At 43.2% G+C, this 19,593-nt stretch overlaps 1 protein-coding gene across 10 annotated transcripts in view; it reads right to left on the reverse strand.

Moving 5' to 3' along the window:
- SEMA5B (semaphorin 5B) overlaps window positions 1-19,593 on the reverse strand; it is a 363,514-nt gene that overhangs the window by 176,737 nt on the left and 167,184 nt on the right. The window contains exons 1-2 of one of the 10 annotated variants that reach the window (XM_073305096.2): window positions 3,884-3,942; window positions 85-178 (exon numbers count right to left, since the gene is read on the reverse strand). The exons of 8 other annotated variants lie outside the window; for them this stretch is intronic. The gene's annotated coding sequence lies outside the window, so the exon portion shown is untranslated. Of the gene's footprint in view, window positions 1-84; window positions 179-3,883; window positions 3,943-8,738; window positions 8,852-19,593 lie in introns of those variants that run through there. One more of the 10 variants, XM_073305090.2, reaches the window with a different exon arrangement.

Below are 19,593 nucleotides of genomic sequence, written 5' to 3' on the forward strand. Positions count from 1 at the left end.
CTGAACCATTTTAGCTGAAACTTTCCAAAAAAATGTAAGCTGAGGCAGAAATCCACAATAGAAAATTTCAGCCCAAACAGTTACTTGTATGGTAAGCAAGTTGGGGCAGGGGCAGTCTCTTTGTTCTGTGTTTGTTCACCACCTAGCACAATAGGATCTTGATCCATGATGGGAGCTCCTATGGTAATACAAACAACAGATAATAAGAACAATAAAGTTTGGCAAAGTTATAAGCAACTGTAATGGTCCTCACTAGGGGTCTAGTTGGGAAGTGTGGCCTAGTGGTTACGGCCACAACCCCTGACTGTCATGGGGGTTGTGAGGAGGGGAGCCTGGGCCCTTCCACTCCACCGGGCTCCAAACCAGGGCCCTTTGGGCTACCAGTAGCCTAGCAACCAAGTAAGGTTGCCAAGTTTCTAATCACACAAAACTGAACACCCCTGCCCTGAAGTCCTGCCCCTTCTCCGAGGCCCCGCCCCTCCTCGCTCCATCCCCCCTCCCTATCACTCACTCTCCCATATCCTCACTCACTTTCACCGGGCTGGGGCAGGGGTTTGGGGTGCAGGAGGGGGGTGAAGGCTCTGGGTTGAGGCCAGGGATGAGGGGCTTGGGGTACAGGCTCCAGCTGGGGGTGCGGGCTCGGGTTGAGGCTGCAGATGAGGGGTTTGAGGTGCAAGAGGGGGCTCCAGGCTCGGGGTACAGAGTGCAGGAGGGGGTGCATGCTCCACCTGGGGGTACAGACTCTGGGGTGGGGCCAGAGATGAGAGGTTTGGGGTGCAGGAGGGGGCTGGGGCAGGAGGTTTTGGGGGTGCATGCAGGCTTTGGGAGGGAGTTTGGATGCGGGAGGAGACTCCATGTTGGGGAAGAGGGTTGGGGTGCAGGAGGGTTTAGACAGTGGGGTCCTGGAGGAGCTTACTGCAGCTTCCAGGGAGCAGCGGCCAGGACCCTGCAGCCCCTAGGCGCATGGGCAGCCAGTGAGGCTCTGGGCACTGCCCTCGCATCTTCGGGCGCTGCGACCTGTTCCCGGCCAATGGGAACTGCTTAACAGGCATTCGGGACACAGGCAGTGTATGGAGCCTCCCTGACCGCCCATGCGCCTAGAGACTGCAGGGACGCGGTGGCCACTTCCAGGAGCCATGTGGAGCTAGGGCAGGCAGGGAGCCTGCCTTAGCCCCAGACCCCCACTGCGCGACCGGCCGGACTTTTAACAGCCCGGTCAGCGGTGCTGACCGGAGCCACCGGGGTCAAATTTCAACCGGGCGTTCTGGTCGAAAACTGGATACCTAGCAACCCTACAACCAAGGCTGCTTAAGGCTGTCCTCACTGGGTCTCTTCCTCTCATCCCCCCTCCCACCAGGGTCAGCTCAGTCCAAGGCCTTCCCCTGGTGGGGAAATCCAAACCAAAAAGAAGTAAGAGAGGGTTACCAATGTCCAAGGTCACAGGATACTTCCCTCTCTGGTTGTACCTGGGGTGGGTCCTCCCTTCCCTCAAGGAGGCCCCCTTTGGGCAGCTATATCAGAGCCTTTAGGCTTCCCCTCTGCTGCTGGAGCTACAAGTCTGCTCACCTCCAACTCTGACACCCAAATAAGCTAATTGTTCCCTGCTTTTTAATTCCTCCAGCAGCTGGAGCATTTGCTGCAGGTGTGGCGGGGAGGGGCTGGCTGAACCCAAAATAATTCCTTAACCCCTTGTTGCCCAGTGTGGGGTCTGTGCACACCATTACAGCAATTGAAAATGGGATCCTAGAACAGGAAGCGTCAGGCAATTTAAACTATAGGCAGGCTCCACGTACCGTAGCAGTTCCACGTACCGTAAGAGACTACATCCAATTTAAATCCTTACTTGGGCATACTCAACCCAGCAAGATTCAGCAAGTTCTGTCTGAAAAAAAACCCTCAGGATTTGGCTCAGTGGCAGTTTTGTCTGACACAGTGAAGTCAATGGAAAACCTCAGATTGGTTGCAATGGGTTTCGATCAAGGCCCTCAAGGTATTCAGAATATGGCCAGAGGATTTTTCAAATCTTTTGCCTCCTTTTGAATTGCTATGAGCACCATCAATCCCAAATTATGTCACTGATTGTTCTGACAGACATAGCAATTTCCTGTAATATCCTTGAAAGATATAAGTGTATTAAGTTTATGTATTATTAAGGGCTGGGATTGTATGTAACCTCTCAGGGGGGAGATGTGACATACAGTGCAATCCCATGCAGCATCTTTGTGGTCCATTGTTTTAATGGAGTGGTTTATATATGACTATGTTCTATTCCATGGAGGAGGACTACTTTAGCTCCTCCAAGAACTAAAAACTGTGGGTGGTGATTAAGGCAAATCAGTCAGGTTGTAACCCCCTTCCCAGAGAGGTACCACCTCCTGCAGAGGCTCACATATAGTAGTTCAAACTAGATTCTCCAGAGAACAACAGACAAAGGCCTTTTGGACAAATAGCCTGAGTTTCTTCACACAATGCACGGTCAACTTGTTGCCAGGGGATGTTCTGAAGGCCAAAAGTATTACTGCTCTGGGTGACCCTAAGCCTTTGACTGCCAGATGCTGGGACTGGACTTCAGAGGATGGATGACTCAAGAATTGCCCTGTTATGTTCATTCCCTCTAGAGCATCTGGCATTGGCCACTGTCGGAAGACAGGATACTGGGCTAGATGGATCATTGGTCTGACCCAGTATGGCCATTCCTATGTTCTCCTGTTGATTCAGGGCCTTCTTTCTGATCAAGCAAATGGGTGGGGAGCTCTAATCCTTCCGGAAGGCTTGGAAGGACTTGTACTACTAGGGCCCATATGACTTATAGGTGATGTTTGGTAAGCTTTTTAGCATGTGTATAGGTTCTTTTATTGTTTTCAATAGGTTTTCTCTATAATGCTTTCACCTTAAGAACAAACACACTTCCTTAGAAAGAGCTGTGTGGTAACTGACACCTATGGGCAATGACTCTATTCATAGCCTCTGGAGAGGAAGCAAAGTGCAGATTCTAGCTTGTTTAGGGAGTCTGTCTTGCTGGGAATATCACAGTGTAAGGGAACTGTGCAGCCTGGAAAAACACTGGTCAAGAGGGAGTGAGGAGCAGGTCTCCGCCCAAGAGCGGTGATGGCTGGGGGCCAGAAACCTTTAAGTGGATGTCCTTGATGGAGCACAGCGGGGGGAATATAGGTGTAGTTGCCCTAAACTGTGACAAGTATTACTGGCATTTAGCTATTCTCAGGCCCCAGATTAGCACAGATTTCATGGAGGGGTTTTATAAAATCCCACCACGATTCTCCTCAAGAGGGAGATATATATATATTTTCTTTTAAAAACACAAGCAAGTAAAAATAACGAGTGGCACTGGCAGAAATGAGAGCTGGAAAATAATTCAAAGTTAAGGTTAGCACAGTCTATAGCTCATGCCATTAAAGACAAGGCTACTGCAGGGATCACACACACACACACACACAAAGGGTTCTGGGGAGATGTTACATGCAAACCACGCTATGATGGGAGGCATCAAAAGAGGATAGTGTGGGGAGGAGGAGTTAGGGCAGTGGCTTCAACAGTGTTACAAGTACAAGCCAAGCAGCAAATCGGGAGGGAGGGGGGAAGCGACCCTAACACATCCCCTCTTGTATCAAAAACTTTATCACTACACAAGCGAGCAAGGGACTGAACACAGCAAATATTCCCAATATCTAGGAAGATGTGCTTTGAATCACTCTCTCCACCCTGGGTTCCAGAGAAGGTAGCATGCAGCCTTCCTCCACTACAAGGTGCTCATTATGGTAGAGGATGTCAAAGGGGGGAGAGGATCTGGGAGCACCTCACCCAAAAAAGGTGACCTTGATTGACACTGTTGAGTTGCAACAATAGCCAGATATAAAATGCTCACCCTTGACACAAAGACGTGCTACGCCGCCTGCACATTCCTGTGATGAACTCCTAATTCACTGTGAAGTCTAGAATCAGGGGGTAGAGAAGCCCAATTTTCATACTCTCCAGGATCATGGAACCATAAAAGCTGCAGGGAGAAAAGACTCCCAATGTCATGCAGTCCATTCTCCTGCTAACGCAGTGTTCCCTATTGTACAGTTACTAGCATTTTGTCCAGACTAGTTGTAAAATGTGCCAAGTGATTGGATTTCTGCCACTTTCCCTGGGAGACTATGCCACAGCCCAGTAGAGATATCAGTGTTCCCTAGAAAGTTTTCCCTGATAGTGTAAATTTCCACTCTCTCTTTAAAGGTTTACCAGTGTTATTAAATCTAAAGTTGTATTCAAGATCATTATTTTCAAAATGATACCAAGGAGAACCAAGGTGAAAAAGAAACCTTAAAAAAATCTAAAACTTAAATATCTGTGAAGTTCCCACTACTCTGAAAAACTGAACAAAAATCAATGCCATGAACCCCTTGAACTGAGACCCACTGTAATCAATGGGAAATGCATGCTTGGATTTTTAAAAAATAACTTCAAAAGCCTTTTTATGATTGGGTGGGTAAGTTTATGGTTTTATTGAAACAGGACATTGGAAGCTGGGAGCAACAGCAGACAGAGGTGCATTGGCACCAAGATATTCAAAATCTGCATTGGACCAATACACAAAATAAATATAAATGTTATACAACATGACAGCTGAGCAATACAGTCATGACAGCCTAGCACAGCAAACTACGCACTGTAAAAAAAAAACTCCAACCCAATGCGGACAAAAATGCAGTCCTTGCTATATTCATATGTCATTGCTTGCCCTGACCACAGACTGCAGCCAGCTGGAGTTCACTCTTTCAGACTGTTTCAAAAGGCTGCTTCTCAATATCAAGAAAAAAAAACAGAGCTTTTCTCTCTGCCACCAGCAGTTGGTACATTTACCCATTAGTGCTGTTTATATTGTGAACAGTGATCTGTCTTACAACAGAAAATGATACAGTGCAATTATATAACACGTTTCAATCACATTTACAGAACTAGACTCCCTTCTAACATACTGAACTTTTTATTTTTTAATGCTAGATACATTTGACTACATAAACCATTTTCCAGATGCGTACCAGGGAAGAGTATCTCTCTCTTTTTTTTTTGTTTTTTTTTGTTTTAATCAATGCACTGTGGTTTTGTTTTCATTTTTTAAACCACTGACTTATTTCTACTTTTACTTCCATTTAGATTCTGAAGTTCTTGGTTCTGGCTGGGATTTGTTACTTGTAGATGCATCAGTCTCTACAAGCTCCTTGCATGGCCCTAATTAGCATACCATCATGAGGACCTAAGAATCTCCAAGATATTTATCCTCACAACACAGAGAAGTATTATTACCTCCTTTTTACAGAAAGGCTAAGTGACTTGCCCAGGGTCACACAGGAAGTCTGTAGCAGAGCAGAAACTTGAACCTGGGTGTCCAGCTTGCACTCTAACCACTGGGCCATCATTACTCTTTCTGAGTGTATAACTCACTGGGAGTTTATCTCTTTTGAAGCACTCACCAGCTTTTGACAACATTGTTGTTTCTCATACAGGAGTAAAACAATGCAAATCAGGAAATACAACAAGACACATTACTCTAATCTTTGTTATCTTGACTTATGTGAATAGTTCGGACATCTCCACATAAAATAAGAAGTTACTTAACTTACTAACTCACATTGCAGGCACATGGCATGGAAGCATGAAAGGGAGCTGGGAAGAAATGGTCTAAGGTATGAGCATCTATAGGACTAGATAGTTCAAGGGATTCATAGATACTAAGGTCAGAAGGGATCATTATGATCATCTAGTCTGACGCCCTGCACAACGCAGGCCACAGAATTTCACCCACCCACTCCTGCGAAAAACCTCTCACCTATGTCTGAGCTATTGAAGTCCTCAAATTGTGGTTTAAAGACTTCAAGGACCAGAGAATCCTCCAGCAAGTGACCCGTGCCCCATGCTACAGAGGAAGGCAAAAAACCTCCAGGGCCTCTTCCAATCTGCCCTGGAGGAAAATTCCTTCCCGACCCCAAATATGACCATCAGCTAAACCCTGAGCATATGGGCAAGATTCACCAGCCAGATACTACAGAAAATTCTTTCCTGGGTAACTCAGATCCCACCCCATCTAACATCCCATGGGTAATGGGATTAGAAGCATTCTATCTCTACATCACCATTTGATTCCAGCTCACCTTGGTAGTGACCAAGGACGTGATCCAAAGACCACTGAAGTCAATTGAAAGACCCCCAATGACTTCAGTGGGCTTTGGATTAGATACTACAAGATGATACTCTCTAATGGCAGCTTGGTGGCCCAGTCTGAAATGAGTCAGTGGATCTCAATCCACTTCTGCATGGGCATGTGTCCAAATCAGAGGAGCCACCAACTGGCATTAGTTGGCCCCCTTGTTGGCAGAGAAGCTAGCGACTGAATGGTCATGGAAACTGAACTGCTGTCACCCTTAGAGGAGGTTCCTCCAGAACAGAATTCTATTATATAAACTTCCCATAAAATATTTCGGAATCAATAGTACAGGCATGTGCAGCAGAGCATGACCTACTATATCACTGGGCACCTGCCAAACTCAAGAGGCATAAATAAATTCCTGCTCTGCAGACACTTAAATCTACTTTTGTACAGAGCTAACCTAACCACACATGGACTTATTTCCTACGTGCTTCAAGATGCCCTCAAAAGAAAAAAAAGACTTTTGAACTTGCTTTATTGGCAACATGTAATATAAAAACATGAGCTATTTTGTTAAGGGTTTTCATATGAATTTAGCGTTTGTGAACAGTGCCCTGGAGTCTGAAGTCTTCTGTTTATCCAAGGAACTAGTTTGACAGTCAAACTTGCACACATTGCCCTGACCGAGTGCCTCAATCCTTCTCGCGGGGACCCTAGAATCATAGATGATTAGGGTTGGAAGAGACCTCAGGAGGTCATCTAGTCCAACCCCCTGCTCAAAGCAGGACCAACCCCAACTAAATCAGGACCAACCCCAACTAAACGAGAAAGATGGGAGGGGTGGGAAAGAGCAGCAGCTTGGAGAACGTAGGCAACGATCCCGCTACCTCTCATATGGTACGCGAGCGCTCTACCATTTGAGCTAACTCCCCATGCCCTCAATGAAAAGGTATTTCCATTCCTATCCCCAGTCAGTACTTGTCATCTCTGCTGAGATGGTCAAGAAGGTTGCCAGAAGTGATGATGGGTTTTGTACTGAGGCTTGTCTGCTAGGAACTGCACTGAGTATGAAATGAGTTTTCAAGGTCCCCATTTCACAGATAGAGAAACCAAGGCAGAGATTAAGGAGCTGATTTTCAGAAGTGTCCGTCACCCTGAACTCCAAGTGAAGTCAGTGGGTGTTACAGTACTCAGCACCTTGCAAAATCAGGCCATAAATTTCTTGCACAGGGCTTCTTGCACTGAGTTTCTAACCAGCCAGGGTGTGCTCCCCCCCAGCTCCGCCCCAACTCCACCCCTTCCCCCAATGGCTCACCTCTGCCCTGCTTCTTCCCGCCCCTTCCCGCCTCCTCTCCCGAGCGTGCTGCACCCTTGCTCCCCGTTCCCCCCCCCCCCCAGTGCCTCCTGATGCCGAGAAACAGCTGATCCACAGCAAGCAGTAGGTGCTGGAAGGGAGGAGGAAGCGCTGATCGGCGGGGCCTGCCAGTGGGCGGAGGTGCTGAGGGGAGGGGGAGGCATTGATGGGGGGCTGCCAGTGCATGCTAAGCATCCAGGGCCCTGCCCCATGCTTTGCCCCGAGGCCCCCTCCTGCTATTCCCTTGGGGCCCCAGCCCAGGCTGCTCCTCTTCCCCAAAATGGGCGGGGGTTGGGGTAGGGACTGGGGGTAAGGTGGGACAGACTGTGGCATGGGACTTGGGCCACCCGGCACTCTGGGGCGGGCAGGGGAGGGGAGGCAGAATATTTGGGGGAGGAGCCTTGGGCAGAAGGGGTGGGGCCAGAGGCTAGCCTCCTCGAACAGACAGTTCTTGCACTACCCATGCGTTCTGGATCTGTAAAGTAGTGCATCCACCAGCACTAACTTCACTCTCAGCCCCAAAGTGCCTCCTCTAGAGCAGAGGATTTGCCCCTTACTGCAGTAACTCAATAAACATTTAAATAAATGCAAGTATATTTTCTCAGTAATTAATTGTTTAACAGAATGTTGGGAATCATTAGGAAAGAGATAGATAAGACGACAGAAAATATCATATTGTTTCTATATCAATCCATGGTACGCCCACATCTTGAATACTGCATGCAGATGTGGTCGCCCCATCTCAAAAAAGATATATTGGAAGTGGAAAAGGTATAGAAAAGGGCAACAAAATTATTAGGGGTATGGAACAGCTGCTATATGAGGAGAACTTAATAAGACTGCAGCTTTTCAGTTTGGAAAAGAGATGACTAAGGGGGGATACGACAGAAGTCTATAAAATCATGACTGCTGTAGAGAAAATAAATAAGGAAGTGTTATTTACTTCTTCTCATAATACAAGAACAGAGGGTCACCAAATGAAATTAATAGGCAGCAGGTTTAAAACAAACAAAAGGAAATATTTCTCCCCACAACACACAGCCAACCTGTGGAACGCTTTGCCAGAGGATGTTGTGAAAGCCAAGACTATAACAGGGTTCAAAAAAGAACTAGGTAAATTCATGGAGGATACATCCATCAATGGCTATTAGCCAGGATGGGCAGGGATAGTGTCCCTAGCCTCTGTTTGCCAGAAGCTGGGAATGGGCAACAGCGGATGGATCACTTGATGGTTACCTGTTCTGTTCATTCCCTCTGAAGCACCTGGCATTGGCCACTGTCGGCAGACAGGATACTAGACTAGATGGACCTTTGGTCTAACCCAGTATGGCCGTTCTTATATTCTTATGCTGTGGAAATGGGAGATATTTTCAATTATTTTTCTCATCATTTTTTTAAATTCAAAAAGATTCAGTAGAAATGTCCATATTCATGCAAAGTTACTGTTCACTTTTATAATACTGTGCACTTCTATAGCCCCTTCTATCAGAGGCTCTTGGAACACATCACAAACACCAATGAATTTACCTTCTCAACACTCCCGTGAGTTAATTTTACTAGCCCCATTTTACAAGTGGGAAAACTGAGGCACATAGCAAGTAAGTGGCTTGCCCAGAGGCAAATAACCAGTCTTTGGCAGAGCCAGAAAAGTAACTCAGGTCTCTTGACTCCAAACACTTCAGAGACAAGGCCCTCCTTGTTCTCCCAGTTTAATTTGGAAACCATAACTCTGCTTGACTTTTGCGCAATTACAGTACTAACCATAAAGTTTTACTGACATTGTTTTATATTGCAGTGTAGAGGCACACTGGTGGTGTTCTTTGATTAAGCCTTTTGGAACAACTGTAGTGCTTGTGGCAGTGAGGAGAAATTAGTAACAGCCCTGGAAGTAAGTCAGACATAGTTCAGACAGATACAGTACTGTGGAAGTTCCCCCTTCGACTCAACACTGTAAAGCCCCTGGCTAGTCCAGTCCTGGGACTCTTCTGAGGAGAGACTGATGATCATACTGCACCGTACCAGCCCCTGTGGTGGTCTTGTGACTGCAACATGAGGAAGGGAGTAAAAGGAGATCAGCATACTCAGGGTATGTCTACACTAGAAACGTGACAGCGGCAGGAGTGCAGCTGTGCCATTGTAGCACAGACACTACAGCGAAAGAAGTGGGTTTTCACTCACTGAAGTCAACCCACCCCCTCCGCAGGTGGTAGCTTGGTCTACGGAAGAATTCTTCTTTCAACCAAGCGGTGTCTATATTGGGACTTAAGTCACCTTAATTAGATCTCTAATTTTGCGCAGCCCTGAGTGATGTAGCTAGGTTGACTTCAGTATTAGGTGTAGACCAGGCCTTATTGCTACTTGTGACATAAGCCAGGATTGGAACTTGAGTCTCCAGCAGACAAAAGCCAATATATCAAATAGCCATGCCACCTAACTTCCTATCTGATAGTCAGGCTTAACATATAGGCTTGATCTACTCAGCAAGACTTTACTTTCTGACTTAAAGACTCCAGTTACAGCTTCCTTCCTCCTCCACTTGCCCTGCCCAACTACCCCTGGATCAACAATTGCCATTCCTCTGTTCTAGCTACCACAAGGCATTATGGATACTCAAAATCCCGCACTGCCCAATCAAGCATAATCGGATTGGCATAACAAACTTGTAGCACACCCTGCAGTATTTCTCTCAAAAACACTGGAGTCTGTGCAATAACTGGATGAGAATAATCTTTATCTAACGTGTGTATGTGTGAGATAGAGAAATCACAGCTTGTGTGTTTTTGGCTGAGATTTATGATTATCAGCTGCCTCATAAGAAATATATGACTTAATTATAACTAGAGAGGGAGAAGCACTCAACAACGTTACAATGGAACTCAAGTTTAGTATGCTTGGAACCACGAGTACTTTTCACTGCAGTGTCATTTTGGCACTTCACAGCATCGTTTATCACAAGCAAGCTCTCAGCTACAAAGCATCCAAAAGGTCTATAAATGCCCAGAATGTGAAAGGGGTGGGGGAAAAAATCAAACATAGTCTCCCTTTTCCTGCTACACCCAGCACACCAGTTTTATTCTGCACATTATTCAGAGGCCAGCAGCTGCTGCACTACATTAACTTTTCTCATCCATGGACCGACGAGGCTACTTTTATCAGCCCCATCTATTGCACTCTGGGCAGGTGTTCTTTAGGAAAAAGTGTGTTATGCTAAAACATATACAGCTGCAGAACATCACTTAAAGGGAGAGAAACAAGTAGGAAAATATCCAAATCACAAGTCACTTCTACTCTTCATTACCATGAAGGGTGTAGAAATGTTAATAACCGTGCTGAGTGTAAGGGCTTCAACCAAACAATGTAGGACGAAATTCTCATCAGAGTAGCTCCACTAAAACCACTCCAATTTACACCACATAAGTGTCTGACATCAGTCCCCCTAATACTCATACTTACCTCTGTTCTACCCATGAAACAACCAGGCTGTGATCTTGTCTTTAGCAGGCTGGACCAAATTTCTTTCTCAGATACCCTAGTACAACTGTCAATAGGCTTGCACCATAGTGAACTGGCCTGCTCTTGCTCCCACTGAGGTTAGTGGAAGTTCGCCATCAGCTTCAAGAGGAGCAAAAGCAGGTCCTCTGAGAAAATCTGGCTCACTGTTTTCATTGCCTCAAAATTCACTTTGCAGTGGGCTCTAGTTTATGGTCCCTATCCTGGGAACTGCTGAGCTCCCTCCGCTCCCAGCGACATCAGTGGGACTGAGGGTTCTCAGCCCCTCACAGGGTCGGACTCTGTGTGATCTAACATTAGGCCAGACAGAACCATGCTGGTGTAGTAGGAGGGAATATCTAAGACTATGCAGCCCTCCACACACTTCTGACATGTTGCTAAAAGCTGGGTCAAACCTCCAGTTTTGAACCTGATTTAGAAAATGTCATCTTTTGGGAGGAGAGTCTCCAAACAGAGTATCTCCCAGTCTCATGGTGCTGACTTTACACTGTGGAACAACTTTTAAAAATAACCCTTCAGATCCAGAGCTTTTCATTTCACGGGCTATGCGTGAGTGCTAGGAAGGCTGGCATTAGTTTCACACACTGTGAAGCTAGGGCTTTCTGGAAAAGATGAACTGTGTGTAATGAATTCCAAGCACATGAGTTCTAACCCCCTCACTACCATACTGCATATATAACCAAATTAGTTTAGAAGATGTAAGTTATTCAGGGACTTAGCTGTTCAGTCGGCCTCTGAGGATTTGCTCTCATTATGCCTTTTATGCAAATTCTGTCCTCCAAATCTCTTCTGAATCAATTATTACTAGATTAATTTAAACATGTCCACCTGGGGTGCCTGTATATCATGTGCCTCATGTTAAAAAGTAAAAGAGATGATAATGAATTCAGGAGGTGACTGAAACAGATTCCTGCTTTGTGGAAATGTGACCTTTTTGCATAATGTCATAAAAGAAAGAAGTTCCCTCAAGAAACATGGCAGATAGGGTCGTTCCTCAGATCGTCTGGGCTCTCAATCACTCTTTGGAAATTAGCATGACACAATAAAAAATGTATAAGAAATTTTTTTTTAAATATCATTTTAATGCTCCAGACTATTAAAGTTTTTGATGGAGTGCTAATTGAAATGTAATGCTTAATTTTAAGCAATGCCATTTTATTAATGGTAAAAACTTGAATTAACGTCATTAACCAATGTTAATATTACATATACCCAAAGGGATAACAAAGCAATTAAGTTATTCACGAAATCGGAGACAAAAAAAGTACATAGCCCGCACATGGCTCTTGTAAGGAGACGGAAGAGATCGATATGATCTGCATTTCCCCTATTGAGAAGGGATTTTGGAGGCGGGGGGGGGGCGGGGTAGAGCAGAGAAGAGGAAAGGGAGAGGAAAAGGAGAATTTTTGCTAACTTAATCACTGAGCTTATTCAGACTTTTAATATGGTTTTAAGGCTATTCTGCTACCTGGACACTACACTAAGGAGATTCTAAAAAAATAACTTTGGGAAGCAAAACCAGTGGTGGAGAAGACACCCCACTTTGCTCCACTTTTGGTTTTAGGATCCAAGTTGTAGCTAGAACACATACTAGCCCATCTATCGCCCTTGCCAGCAGCATACCCATCCCCACACAACTGGACAGATCCTCATCTAGTGTTAGTGGCTCAATAGAGCCATGTCCATTTTTACCAGCTGAGGTGATGGCCCAATCCAGACACTAGAACTCAACCCTGTGTGGCGCCGAATGCCCTCAGTTCTTTGAGTTGAGAGAATTCAGTAGTTTGCAAGATCAACCCTAATACAACAGGATAGGCAGAGACATAGTGTTAATAAAAGGCTAGATGAAGAATCAGAAGCAAAACCCTTGCGAATTGTCAAAAGTCATATCGTCCACGGGGAATTAAAAATTGTGTATGGCAATGGCATAACACTGTATTTACTGAACCACAACCACATTCAGGATAAACCCTTGATTAGCATAGTCTCTGTCATGCAAGCTTTGTTTGGCTGAGTATCCAGCAGCAATGGAAAGCCTTCAGCTAGCCAAGCAAAGTGGCGAGCCTCACTGAAGAGCTGAAAACCTTGCTATCTTTCTTTGGGTCCCAAAAGATTGGTTTTATTTTATCAAAACACACACACACCCTTCCTTTAAACTCCACATCAGAAAATCATATAAACCCCCTTCAGCATCCCATTGACAAAAACAAGTCAATCAAAAGTACCACAAATTTCCAAACAGCATCAATGCATCAAATAAATAAATCAATAAAATTAAAAGAAGATATTCTGCTATTGTACAGAACACACTAATGCTCTGCTTTAATAGTTCACACGGAAAATGGCTCAGACGGTTCAAAATAATTTTCTGGTGTGATCTAATGCATCATTTTTTTCTAATATATTTCTGTTTCCCTTCATTCTTGAGGGGAAACCCATTTACAAACAGGCTTACTAAAAGCATTACTAACTGACTTCTACTCACTTTAGCTGCATATAGTATAGAGAGCTCAATTCTGCCTCCACAGAAATCAACAGAAAACTAACTACTGACTTCAGTGGGTACAGGAACTACTTCTGAGTTGCGTCTAGTATCATAGATTCACTTATTTGCTATGTGAAACCATAGAGTCTTTGTTCCTTTGTGGCCCAAGCCCCAACACTCCCAAAAAGCTTTTCTCAGCATTTCAATTTGAGGTAGAAATATGGCTTTGGACATGGTGAGAGTTTGGGATTTCAATACACCGATACATCACGTTGGGTCTTATTTCAAAGGGGAGAGAGCAACCAGGAATACTTAAATGTTAAGAGCAACATAAGCCCCCAAGAAGAACTGCTGCAAGAATTCTCTAGTGATTGCTGATGAAGTCTAGCACATGGAAGGTGCCAGTCTAGCAATCTGGTCATGTTGGAGATGGACACACCATTTCTGGTGCAAAATTTACAATCCATATCTTTTATTTTCCAATAATGTGCTCTCCCGCTCTCTCCTTTCATTTCTTCAGAGATTGCAACAGGATGCATGAAAACCCAAGAGACATATCACCAAAGTCCTTTTCTCTAGAAAAAAGAAAAGGAGTACTTGTGGCACCTTAGAGACTAACCAATTTATTTGAGCATGAGCTTTCGTGAGCTAAAGCTCACTTCATCGATGAAGTGAGCTGTAGCTCACGAAAGCTCATGCTCAAATAAATTGGTTAGTCTCTACGGTGCCACAAGTACTCCTTTTCTTTTTGCGAATACAGACTAACACGGCTGTTACTCTGAAACTTTTCTCTAGAGTCATCTCTTCCTTATCGCCCTCTTCAACAGGATGGAGAAAAATCATTGAAGACACCAAGGTCTATGCAGAGTGAGCCAAAGTCAAATTCATAAGATCATTTAAAACCTCACACCATCAGGCTATTATAAAGATGCAAGACATTATGGATTGCAGTTTAACAGATCACAAAGGCGGACAATAAAGGAAGGGGGGGAAATGTTCCCTATACACTGAAACTTACTGATTAAGGAGCAAGAGTGGTCAGGGTCAGTGGCAGCATTCACATTCTTAAAGCCGAGACTCACTCACTTCTTGATATTAATGGACACACCATTGTCGCCAGACAGAATGTTTTGTTATTCCGTGATTAATTGAAAGTTGCAGGCAATGAAATATTATAGGCAGGATAAAGCTGTCACTTGAAAGTCATTTTTCACAGTAATTCCTGCCAATGTCTACTATCTGAAATAGTATACACCGTTACAGACAAGCCCTCAAGTACAAATACATTTCATATCTTTATATAAATAACAGTGCCAAGCAGCAGCAGTCTAGAGTAATCTCTATGGGATATGAAACAGGGAGAAAATAAGGCAGAGAAATTGTCTTCAAATATTAGTGAGGTTGTGCGTGTTAATCTCAATCAAATGAAAATCAGGCTTGTCTGAGACGTATGTGATATAATAACAGACACTCTGTGGCATAAACTACAATGGAAAACCTTCCTCTTAGGCCGCTAATTCTAAATCTTAAAAATGAATCTGGATCAATACTAATTAAGCTTCTACAGGGTTGCCTCATCAGCGACTGGTCAAGTTTAAAGAAAAGGAGTACTTGTGGCACCTTAGAGACTAACACATTTATTTGAGCATAAGCTTTTGTGAGCTATAGCTCACTTCATCGGAGGCATGCATCCAATGAAGTGAGCTGTAGCTCACGAAAGCTTATGCTCAAATAAATTGGTTAGTCTCTAAGGTGCCACAAGCACTCCTATTCTTTTTGCAGATACAGACTAGCACGGCTGCTACTCTGAAAACTGGTCAAGTTTAATTTCTGAAGACCTTTTGATCAAAGATCCTTTTATATTGCTTTCTTCATATGCCTCAAGAAGATATCAAATCATCACTTTTCTCCAGCATATTTTATTTTGGTCATAAGTAACTGTGACCAAAGCATACACTGGCTAACACCTGAAACAATGTCTACAATGCTCGAGAAAAAGAAACTGCCATATAGATAAAAGGTACCGAGGACGCAGTTCACGTCACTTACATGTCTTGTGTAACAAATTCACAGCTGAGTTGCCATATTGGGATACAGTTGTCTAAATATCCGGAGTTAAACCCCATTCTGCACTCTGTTGGATGACGCTTAGATCTGTCGTAATACTCTAGTAATATATTTGCTATTTGAAAAAGAAAAAGATATTCCACTATTCCAAGTAGATGTGCCTTTCACAGACCTCCCCCTGCAAAGATCACAGTATCTAAAACCAAAAACTTTAGCCTTACTGAACCAAAGCTTGTCACCAGTTTTCAATCTGCGTTTCAGACATCCTTTGAGAAGTCCAAGAGACTTTAAAGCATTTAAATGCACCCACTTTTATATTTTGAACTAAACAAAGCAATAGAAAAAGTGATGCAGAGGTATTTACCTGGTTGTAAGATGGTCTTGCTCAGACTCTTGTAAATCTGCCAGTGACAGAAAGGTTTTAAATGGTGATATAAAAGCACAAAGCCTGGGTTGTCCTATGGCCTACAGGCAAATAGCAATCTCTGTCTTTACCTAATCCAACCAGAACCCTGGAAGGGAGTGTATCTGTGTCCACCGGCCCTTTTAACAGTCACTTAATGACCGTTAACTTTTTTCAGCCAGCCATTGATTCTAATGGCATGTGTATTCACAGACAATAATACCTCAGACGGCCTTCATTAATTTACCATGCATAATTTCTCTGAAAGCTTTTGCCAATAGAATACCACTAAACTGACTCGCTTAACTGGTGAAGATAAAGCACTTTCTGTGTGAGACCATTATGCAGATTCATGGAGTTCTCCTAAAACAGATTAAAAAGTAGGTATTGTTTGGTGTCTACACATTTTTGGACACAGCAAAGTTACATGGCTTGCCAATTTAAAACTGCTGCTTGAATATCCGGTATTACAACGACAACGTAAGATACTCTAGGCTGGGGAAGAGGAGGGACAGGAAAAAAAAAAAACAACAACCTGACTTATATGAATAAGCCTTTCTGCTGTGAAGTTCCTGAAACCCCTTACAAATTTCAACAATGGGAAGCCCTAAAAGTGAAAAGCCTTTAAAATACCAAGAGAAAATGCAGCAATATAGATATTCACAAGCCCAGTTTCATTCATCTGGAAATATATTTTTTTTAAAGTAGACTTTCTTCACTGGCAACAAACCATCTCAAAAAACAAAACTCTGGAACTTTCAAGAGAATTACAGTGCTCCCCATTAGCACCACAATAATTTAACACTTTGTCAGCATTTTCCCATAATAAACCTCCTGAGTCTCCTCTCAAGTACATTGGTGTAAAACTCAGGAATAACTCCAGTGGAGTCAATGGAATTAGAGAGCAAAGAATTATGGACCCTGTTTATAAAAATTAGCTATAAATATTGTCTATGGCCTTTCATATTTACATAGTACTGGTTTTTACACAAAAAGGATTTTTTTTAATTAAAATTAAATTGGCCTTTTTGAAGTTACAGGAAAGACAGATGCAAGACAAACCACAAAAGTTATTTGGAATCAACTCTGCTACCTTTATGCTACATAGTACATTACTCTGCAAGTAATCACGTTAATTTCAGTAGGCCTGCTTATGAAGTATGGTATTACTCAAAGTTAAAAGGGATAGTCTAGCTCTGAGTGATTACTGTTTGTTTTGTTTAATATGCAGGCTTTTTTTTTTCCCTTGCCCTCCTCTAGCACAATATCTAGAGATGGGGTGAAGCCTAAGAAGTTTGGGCCTATAACTTAACCTAGACTTTCTCTAAATTCATGGGTATTTGGATCCAGTGTTTTGGTTCTACCCATTAGACAGAGAAGAACTGGCACAAACTTCTAACACAGAAGCAAACTTTATCAAACTTTATGGGTATTGGGAGGGATCTGGAGTTCTTTCTCAGACTCTCTATTAAAAACAACTTAATTTTATTTAAAGAAAGTGGCATTTTATTTATTATTATTTCAGAATGCAACCTGCACAGGAGGTCCCTTTGGGTATTTTATAATGAAGATTGAGGGACTGGTGGGAGGGGACAGCAGGCGGGGGGGACCTGTTCATATGTAGTAACTTTTTTCCAGCCTAAAAAAATCCATAAGACTTTGGACAACACGGACTTAGTGCAAAGGAAACGAGCTGCTACCAGCACACATGCAATGAATACTCTGGAGGAGACATCAGGGACTTGAGCTAACAGTGCCAAAAAATGGTTAATATTCCTGGTAATTTAAAGTGCCGAAGTACAGTTTCATATGAGGCTGTAATAGTGACAAAGAAGCCAGTACACCATCTGTCTAGTGAATAATATGCATTTCCAAAACCCCTAAGTATATACCTGCATGATGAAATGCAAAAAAGCCAATCTACACTTCAGTCAAGAATTATTCTTCTTCAATTTATCTTTTCTTCTATACGTCTGATTTACACTAACTATCCCTTTGTTGACAGGTTTCAGAGTAACAGCCGTGTTAGTCTGTATTCGCAAAAAGAAAAGGAGTACTTGTGGCACCTTAGAGACTAACCGATTTATTTGCTCAAATAAACTGGTTAGTCTCTAAGGTGCCACAAGTACTCCTTTTCTTTTAACCCTTTGTTGTTATCTTGGTCAGTGAATCAGACACCAAAGGCTTTTGTTAAAGTAACACAGTCTGATTTTGACCAATGGAAACCTGGGTGCAAAAAATTAGTATTAAGACCAGAATTCTCTATTCACTTAAAGTGGTGGCAGTATTCTAAGCCTATTTAGCACATGTATAAATGGCTACCCTAAACAAAGCAGTGGAGATGGTGGAGAGTTCTGGTTTGGTAGCATTTTACTCACGTTAGACACAAATGACAACTCAAGCATGGTAGTGGATAAGCAGGCCCTTTCTAGGGGTTATGATACAGCGATACCTTGGTATGCCATTCCCACCTTCATTCTGATTTTCCTGACCCTTTGAAAATGTGTTTCTGCATTGTACTTTCATGTGTCTTGATGATGGGGTAGGGGAGACTGGGAAAGAGACTGATGGATAATTACCCCTTCTCTGGCTCTTGATTTCTGCATTAATTGGTCTTTATTGGAATCCTGAATGTAATGCTTCTAGTGGAAAATTGCAGCACTCTGCTTTCAGAGTTTATAATGACAGGCCAAAATACAATCCGAATATCTGAAGTACCAGAGGTTTCTAGGCAGTACGGTGCGATTAATGCCAACTGCATTTCAGCAAAGACAAATCTACAAATAATGTACGATTTCTCTCTTTGTGAATAACCACTTGAGAAAACTCCCCTTCTGTATCTTAGAAACCCAAACCAATTTTGGAAAATTGTCTTACAATAAATCAAATTTGGGACACTGCTTGACGGATGAAATTTCAAGCATCATCTCTTTATTCTTTGGGTGCCTCTTTTATGATGTCAAGTTAGCAGGAAAAAAACCACAGTGGATATGCAGACTCCAGAGACTTTCAAAAGTTTCCATCTGGGCCTTAATTGCTATCACAGTTGCCTCACTAAATTGGACACGTTCCTCCCCCTCCTCAGGGTTTTGTCTTTATATCTGTTTTGGCTTCCTTTTGCCTTGATGAATGGAATCTGATATAATCATTTGGTATAAAACATCTTCCTGTGTATGAACATGTAGACTCATAAGTCAGGTTTTTACAGTTCTGTCTTCAGACGTTGCTCTGAACTTTACTCGAATTGATTCTTTTCCCTTTCAGGATATTATTTCGGAAAAGCTTAGGAGTAGATTTCCTCCAAAGATCAGACGGAGATTAGATTCCGCCCTCCAGTTTTTAACCACTGCAGGGAAAACTACACCAAAACTTCTAAGCAACTTCTCCCAACCCCAGAAAGCACAGACAAACACAACTCTTTCTCCCCCTAGAACACAATATCACCTGTTCCTGACCCTGTCTGACCAGTTCATTATTGCTTTCAGATGTTAATTAAAGATCCCAGACAGTCTGCTCTAGCATTATTTCTGATCTGTCATTGCCTGGCTTCTCACAGTTAAGATCAGTGTATTTCTATAGACATTCTCACCATCTGTCTTCACTCTCCTAATTTTGACTGTTAAATA

This window comes from Lepidochelys kempii, chromosome 11 (genome assembly GCF_965140285.1).
Source record: "Lepidochelys kempii isolate rLepKem1 chromosome 11, rLepKem1.hap1, whole genome shotgun sequence".
In the NCBI taxonomy this organism is placed as follows: domain Eukaryota; kingdom Metazoa; phylum Chordata; order Testudines; family Cheloniidae; genus Lepidochelys; species Lepidochelys kempii.